The following is an 8,327-nucleotide window of genomic DNA, read 5'->3' as shown; positions in this document are numbered from 1 at the left end:
CCCGATGTCATGATGCATAAAGGTGAAAGAAAGAGATGAAAAAGATAATGGACTTTCTTTCAGCCTTTACAGATGAAGAAACTAGGAAGATTCTCTATCCAAATAATCTCTTGACGTTAACAGTTTAGGAATATAGCTTACATGGTGCTTAACACGTAGGGTGTTCAAGTTCCAAATGACGATAAAAACATGAACTAACATGATTGGATAAAATCCACTCGATAATTTGGGGAAACACATTTTCAACATATACTTCCTCTTTTCCCAGTCTGTTTTAGTTCTCTTTTTAGGTGACGTGCTGCTAAAACAAACATGGATAGCTCACCACAGCCAGAACGAGAACAACTTTACTACAAATACAGAACCATTTTCTATGACCTTTGATGAATAACTTTGTCAGAGATTCTCTGAACATCTAAATACAATCTTGTTCATTCTGAGGAACTAGTGAGCTGTGCTGTTCCTTTTATAGAAATGGTATTACTTTTCCCTGGATATGTTAAGATTACTTCAGTGTTCAGTGATGCTACTTTATTACAGAGACACCCACTCGCTGGATGAGAAAGTCAAACTTATCACTGGCAGTCATCAGAGTTATATCTGAAGTCACTCATATGAATGGGAGTTATGTTGGCAAACAGCCAGTCCTTTTTCAGAGCTATAAAACAACACAGATTATGTTCTTTAGCCCAAATTGCATACATGTCCCCAAGTTCAGTCTGTCCTTTGGGCTAACTGAAAGGCCATTTAGGCTTCTTGCAGCTTTCACTGACCACTCCAGCCAACAGTTTTTAAACTTGCAGCAATTATTTATACTAGTAATCTGACTCAATTATATCCTTTTATCTAAGTATTTACTGTCATCATAGCATCATCTTTAAGAACAGCAAGCATTGAGTGTCCACCTTGAAAGGACCCATGTTTCCCCAATGAGAATTTTTTTAAGACCACATAGCTCCCTTTAGGAGATGCTAAATAGATACTTTTAAAAACAGAATTGAGGGCCGGCCCTGTGGCGCACTAGGGAGAGTGTGGCGCTGGGAGTGTAGCGACGCTCCTGCTGGCGCAGGTTCGGATCCTATATAGGAATGGCCGGTGCACGCTCACTGGCTGAGCGCGGTGCAGGTGACACCACACCAAGGGTTGCGATCCCCTTACCAGTCACGAAAAAGACAAAAAAAAAAACCCAGAATTGAACCCAAAGGAGAACATATCTAAGATACTATGAATTTCCCCTGCCTCAATCTTTGCCCCTGCCATCTTTATTATATGTTGTAATGAAAAGACAGATGGCTGTTTGCTCTTTTAAAAATACAGACCTCAGGGCCGGCCTGTGGCTCACTTGGGAGAGTGCGGTGCTGATAACACCAAAGCCAAGGGTTCAGATCACTATATAGGGATGGCCGGTTAGCTCGTTTGGGAGAGCGTGGTACTGACAACATCAAATCAAGGGTTAAGATCCCTTTACCGGTCATCTTTAAAAAAAGAAAATACAGACCTCAGAGTCTGCACATGGGCTCCACCGTGTTGACTCTTGTAGGTCATGTGACTGCTGCCTTGGCCTTCGGCCCTTGTGAGGACTCAGCCCTTCAGTATCGCTACCCCAAGTTACTGTGGGCTGCCCTGGCAGCAGTCCAGCTTGCCAGAGACTATGTGGTACAAACATCTTCATCTAAAGCAGGCACCACCACTGGGCACATCATGGCCATCACCAGTGCGGTGGTGGATGTCCAGTTTGATAAGGGATTACCACTGATCCTAAATGCCCTGGAAGTGCAAGGCAGGGAAACCAGGCTGGTTTTGGAGGTGGCCCAGCATTTGGGTGAGAGCACAGTAAGGACCATTGCTTTGGATGGTACAGAAGGCTTGGTTAGAGGCCAGAAAGTCCTGGATTCTGGTGCACCAATCAAAATTCCTGTTGGTCCTGGGACTTTGGGCAGAATCATGAAGGTCATTGGAAAACCTGTAGATGAGAGAGGTCCCATCAAAACCAAACAACTTGCTCCTATTTGTGCTGAGGCTCCTGAATTCATGGAGATGAGTGAGGGGCAGGAAATTCTGGTGACTAGTATCAAGGTTGTGGATCTGCTAGCTCCCTATGCTAAGGGTGGCATAAGTGGGCTCTTTTGGTGGCACTGGAGTTGGCAAGACAGTACTGATCATGGAGTTAATCAACAATGTCACCAAAGCCCATGGGGGTTACTCTGGATTTGCTGGTGTTGGTGAGATGACCCAAGAGGGCAATGACTTATACCATGAAGTGACTGAGTCTTAGTGTTATCAATTTAAAAGATGCTACCTCCAAGGTAGCACTGGTATATGGCCAAATGAATGAATCACCTGGTGCTCGTGCATGGGTAGCCCTGACTGGAATAATTGGCTGAATATTTCAGAGACCAAGAAGGTAACAATGTGCAGTTGTTTATTGATAACGTCTTTTGCTTCACCCAGGCTGGCTCAGAGGTGTCTGCTTTATTGGGCAGAATCCCTTCTGCTGTGGGCTATCAGCCTACTCTGGGCATTGACATATGGGTACTCTGCAGGAAGGAATCACCATCACCAAGAAGGGTTCTATCACTTCTCTACAGGCTATCTATGTGCCTGCTGATGACTTGACTGACCCTGCCCCTGCCACTTCCTTTGTCCACTTGGATGCTACCACTGTGCTGTCCCATGCTATCACTGAGCTGGGCATCTATCCAGCTGTAGATCCTCTAGACTCCACCTCTTGTATCACGGTTCCTAACATTGTTGGCAATGAGCATTATGATGTTGCCCACGGGGTACAAAAGACCTTTCAGGATGACCAATCGCCCCGGGACATCATTGCCATCCTGAGTATGGATGAACTTTCTGAAGAAGACAAGTTGACTGTGCCCCGTGTGCGGAAAATAAAGTGTTTCTTGTCTCAGTCATTCCAGGTTGCTGAGTTTTTCATGGGTCATGTGGGGAAGGTAGTACCTCTGAAGGAAACCATCAAAAGATTCCAGCATATTTTGGAAGGTGAATATGACCATCTTCCAGAACAGGCCTTTTATATAGTGGGACCCATTGAAGAAGCTGTGGCAAAAGCTGATAAGCTGGCTGAAGAGCATTCGTTGTGAGGGATCCTTTTGGCAAACTAAGCACTCATCCTCTGTACTGTTCTTTTTTTTTTTTTGTCTTTTTCGTGACCGGTAAGGGGATCGCAACCCTTGGTGTGGTGTTGCCCACACCGTGCTCAGCCAGTGAGTGCACCAGCCAGTCCTATATAGGAACCTCTCCCAAGTGCGCCACGGGCTCGGCCCTGTACTGTTCTTTTCCTTGCCCCTAATCTAAAAAGTGTTCTGTGTAAGCTACACAGGAGCCTTGATTTGAAGACATTATGTTTTGTATAAAGAGTATTTAAGGTTTCCAATAAAATGTACACCCCTCAAAAAAATAAAATAAATAAGTAAATAAAAATACAGACTTTAGAGCTGACCAGTTAGCTCAGCTGGTTAGAGCATGGTGTTGTAACACCAAGGTCTAGGGTTCAGAACCCTGTATAGGCCAGCCGCTAAAAAAAAAAAAAAAAAAGAAAAGAAAAGAAATAATATAGACTTCAGAACAAATTTTTGCCTTTTTCTGAAAAGCACTTCTATAAATTAAGATTGCCAGATTCCTAAGCCAAAGGCTTAGAGAAGTAGGTACAGTCTAATTTGTAAAGAGATAATATCTAATGTTAATTGAGCATTTACTATGTGCCAAGCACTATTCTAATTAATCACTTTATGTGCCATAATACATATTCATATATATATATATATATCCATATGGCACATATAGATATATTTTTTTCTTTAATCTTCTTAATTATTATTATACCCAGGAAGGTAAATAACTTGCCCAAGGTCAACCGGTGAGAAGGACACAAGCCCTAATTCACGGACCTTGTATGGGGTAGTTCTTTGTGTGTTAGAGGTCATAGAGCACAGAAGGCTAAGAGCCAGTTTAAACAAAATCAGGAAGCAAAGTAATGAATGGAAAGACCATGGAGTCAGTGGATAATTTCCTTCAATATTGTGCCCAAGAGAAATGAATGGGGATTGGAATAATGTTAAAAGTTGATAGTGTGGGTGAGTGGTGACAAAGAGGAATGGCTGCTGAAAATGTGAGTTTCTAGTGGCTGGGCATATGGGGTAAGGGTTTGCCTTGGGGTAAGGGGAAGCTATAATCTTTATTGCAGTGACATAAGAATCTCTTGTGTCTTGCAGCAGTATTGACTGATTCAGTCAATTAATTAATAAACATTTGCTGAACAGTTACTATGTTCAAGATAGTATGCTAAATACGATGGAGATACATAAGAGGCAAAAGACATGGTCCTAGTTCCTGCTTTAGGATCTTATAGATATATTAGATATATAGAATCATAAAGATTTAGAGCTGTAAGGAAACAAAGATTTTTCTCATGGAATCTCTTTATTTTATAGATGACCAAAACCCAATCTCAGAGATGGTAAGTGATTTGCCAAAGTTCCCATAGCATTCTCAGAGCAAGGGTAGAACCCAGACTTGATTGCTACCTCAGCTTCTTTCTGTTCTCTTATAGAGCTATAATTAGTAATGAAAGGTAATATTTGCTAAGTGGCAAATTAATGTATAGGCAACGAATGCTTCTTACTGTAATTTGTTTACGAGTTCAAGGTCTAAATGCTAACTAAAATCTTTTCTGGGGAATTTACAGGTGCAAAGGGACTTTCCCAGTTCTTTCCTCAGCTGCTTTAGCATGAAAACAGAAAATGGCCCCATCTCTGTGCTCTCTGTGCACCTGTGCCACCTCAATCATACACGTCACATGTGATCTTGATATGTCTAGCTCAGTAGTTCTGAAAGTGTGTGGTCTCCAGACCAGCAGCACCTGGAAACTTGTTAGAAATGCAAATTCTTGGGCCCACTCCAGACCCTTTGAATCAGAAACTCTGGGGGTTAGGATCCAGTGATCTGTGTTTTAACAAGCCCTCCAGGTGACTCTGATGTGCTTTGGAGTTTGAGAACCCCCAGTCTATCTAACAACTTTCCAGAGAGAATGTGAACTCCTTGAAGGCAACAACCACGTCCTCCATGGTTTTTCTTTCCCTAGCCAATACCAAGCCTTGACCATGGTGGATGTTAATAAATACTTCTGAAACCAAACTATAGGAGTGAACATGGCAAGGCAGACAACTAACATCTTATTGTCCAACTCTTTTTATATAATAATTAGCACCTTTAGGTTTACATTGTTATGGGCTAAATGTCCCCCCAAATTCATATGTTGAAGGCCTAACCTTCCAGTACCTCAGAATATGCCTATATTTGGAGATAGGGCCTTTAATGAGGTAATTAAGGTAAAATGAGGTCATATGGGTGGACCCTAATACAATATGACTGGTGTCCTTATAAGAAGAGGAGGGCTGGCTGGTTAGCTCAGTTGGTTAGTGTGCGGTGTTATAACACCAAGGTCAAGAGTTCAGATCCCCGAACTGGCCAACAACCAAAAACAAAAAGAAGAGGAGATGAGGCCACAGACATACACAATGGGGAGACCATGTGAAGATGCAGGGAGAAGACAGCCATCTACAAGCCAAGGAGAGAGGCTTCAGAAGTAAACCAACCCCGCATGCCACCTTCATCTCAGACTTCCAGTCTCCAGAATCGTGAGAAAAATTAATATCTGTTGTTTAAGGCACCCAGATTGTGGTCATTTGTTATGACAGCTCTAGCAAACTAATGTACTTCATAAAAAATTTTACAAAAGTACTGGCTCTGAAATCCAGGAACTCACATCTAAGTCTATGACAAAGACAATCTTATTTTTAGATGACTCTATAACAGTCTTTAGATGTTAACCATTGAAGTGTTTAAGAAATTTCTCTTTCATGCTTAACATGAGCACAGGTTTTGGAGTCAGACAAAGGTGGGTTTGAATCCTGACTCGGTCACTTATGAGTTGTGTGATCTTAACTTCTAAAGACTCAGTTTCCTCCTCTGTAATTTGAGGCTAATAATAGCTCCCTCCTAGATATAATTCAATAATTGGCAAGTATATTATAGGCACTCATCACATAGTGACTTTAAAAGTGATAATTAACCAAATTATTCATATTGGTCCTCTCTGGGAGAAGGGATTACAGCAAAATTTTACTGTAATACTTGAATCAGTTCAACTAACATATAGTATTATGGTGACTTTTTAAGAGACTATATAAAATGATAGTTTAGGGCTAGCCGGTTAGCTCAGATGGTTAGAGCACGGAGTCATAACACCAAGGTCAAGGGTTGGAATCCCCATACTGGTCAGCACCAAATAAATAAGTTGATCATTTAAATATTTTTCAGGAAAAATGAAGAGTCAAAGGGAATAAAAGAGTAAGAATGTCAGGAATGTAATAGAAAGATATAATACTCAAGAATAGTTGAATTGTCTCAGACTGATGAGAGAATTAGACTGTACGAAGGTAGGGATTATTGATTTCGTCTTTGTATGTCCATAGCCTAAAATGGCACCTGGCACTTACTATAAGCTCAACAGCTTTGGCTGAATGAAAGAATTTTGCCTTCTGCAAAGGTGATTATACAAAGACATTGCAACCCAAGTTTACTTACACGGAACCGGTGGCTCTGATATTTTGGCACTGTGCAAACAAAACTTTAATTTTATCCTGGGAAGGGCTGGCCTGAGCCTCACTTGGGAGAGTGTGGTGCTGATAACAGCAAGGCCATGGGTTCGGATCCCTATCTAGGGATGGCCGGTTAGCTCACTGGCTGAGCGTGGTGCTGACAACACCAAGTCAAGGGTTAAGATCCCCTTACCAATCATCTTTAAAAAAAAATTTTTTTTTTTAACCTGGGAATTCCACTTTGGGAAAATAACCCCAAAGGGGAAAAAAAATTTTATTTTAAAAAAAGAAAAATCTTTATTGTAGTAATATCCAAAATAAAGAAATCCTGGAATCATCTTCAAAGTCTTTCCAACCCATATTCAACATCTCCCCTCTATTGCTTTTTGACCAGTCCCTCCTGGCTGTCCCAAACTGTCCTGCCCATTTTCACAACCTCTTACCTGAATGGCCTAGTACCCCATACTTCTGACCCTTTGGGATCAGCTTCCTCATTAAAACGTATTTGTCTTGTGCCTGATTATCTTTGGGTCTCTACTCAGCCAACTAATCTGTTTAATTTAAACTGAGGTGCTAATGAGTGATAATGGCTGAATGTGAGTCCTCGCCTGGATAACAATTGCATTTCTGCATTTAGGCAGCACCTTACTCTAAAGGGTAAGTAATACATTTCAAGCATGTGTCAGGGCCATTGGGGGAAGATATTTTAAGCAGGGGGATTTCCTCAAATTACACTACGTAGATGGCTGCCTATCCTACATGATCTGGCCAACAACTCGTTGGCATCCAGTTATCGGCACTCAGGGGACACTAGGGGAAACAGGTCTGTTCCTCTTCTTAACAGAGTTTGCAAGTAGTGACTGGACTATTTATGTCACTTAAAGGAAAAGGGCATTTACTTTGGAACCCACCCAGAAAGCACACATTCCCTGGGCTCAGAGAAGAACCTTCTCTACCTAGAATTGTAAGAACAGGGGACAAGCAACCCAAATAAAAAATCATCAGTTAATGCCCCTATGGTTTGCTGCAAAATAAACTCTGAAAACAATACAAAAGTTTTTAGAGACTTAGGACCTTTCTGGGGATGGCTGAGTGACTAGTGCCTAGATTAAACAAAATGAGTGAGCTAGGACATGCAAATACTGAGAAGGGATTGGCAATATAAGTTTCACAGGTGAAAAGATCCTAAACATCAATACGAATTTATGTGAGCACGTACATGAGAGAACATTGAACATTATCATAAAAAATAGCTGCCTTTTATCATGTGTTAACTATGTTAACTGTACTAAGCATTTTACATACATTAAAAGATCTAATCCTCTGATCCTGAGGAAAATAGGGGTTGTTATTATCATTTCAGATATTGAAAGTGAGGCAAAGATAGGTTGTAACCAGCCCAAAGTCGATGTGAAATCTGGGATTTGAAGCCAAGTCCTTGAACGCTCAAGTTCATGTTTGTAACAGGTGCTTAACAGCATTTCATGTTTCAGGATCAAGAATTTTGTAGCTGAGGATCATAGAACTTTCTTTTTGATTATCCAGACCCTGATTATTGCTACTAAAAAGGTGTTCACAGGGCCGGCTCATGGTTCACTCGGGAGAGTGTGGCACTGAGAACACCAAGGCCCCGGGTTCAGATCCCTATATAGGGATGGCCGGTTTGCTCACTGGTTGAGCGTGGTGCTGACAACACCAAGTCAA

The 8,327-nt window shown here is 41.5% G+C and overlaps 1 pseudogene; it reads left to right on the top strand.

The window, feature by feature from the left end:
- The first annotated feature begins 1,512 nt into the window (after nucleotides 1–1,512).
- Nucleotides 1,513–3,104, top strand: LOC103587044 (annotated as a pseudogene).
- The last annotated feature ends 5,223 nt before the right edge of the window (nucleotides 3,105–8,327 follow it).

This window comes from Galeopterus variegatus, unplaced genomic scaffold (genome assembly GCF_000696425.1).
Source record: "Galeopterus variegatus unplaced genomic scaffold, G_variegatus-3.0.2 Scaffold409, whole genome shotgun sequence".
Lineage (NCBI taxonomy): Eukaryota > Metazoa > Chordata > Mammalia > Dermoptera > Cynocephalidae > Galeopterus > Galeopterus variegatus.
The sequence above is the reverse complement of the archived record's forward strand: the minus strand, read 5'-3'. Positions and strand labels throughout refer to the sequence as shown.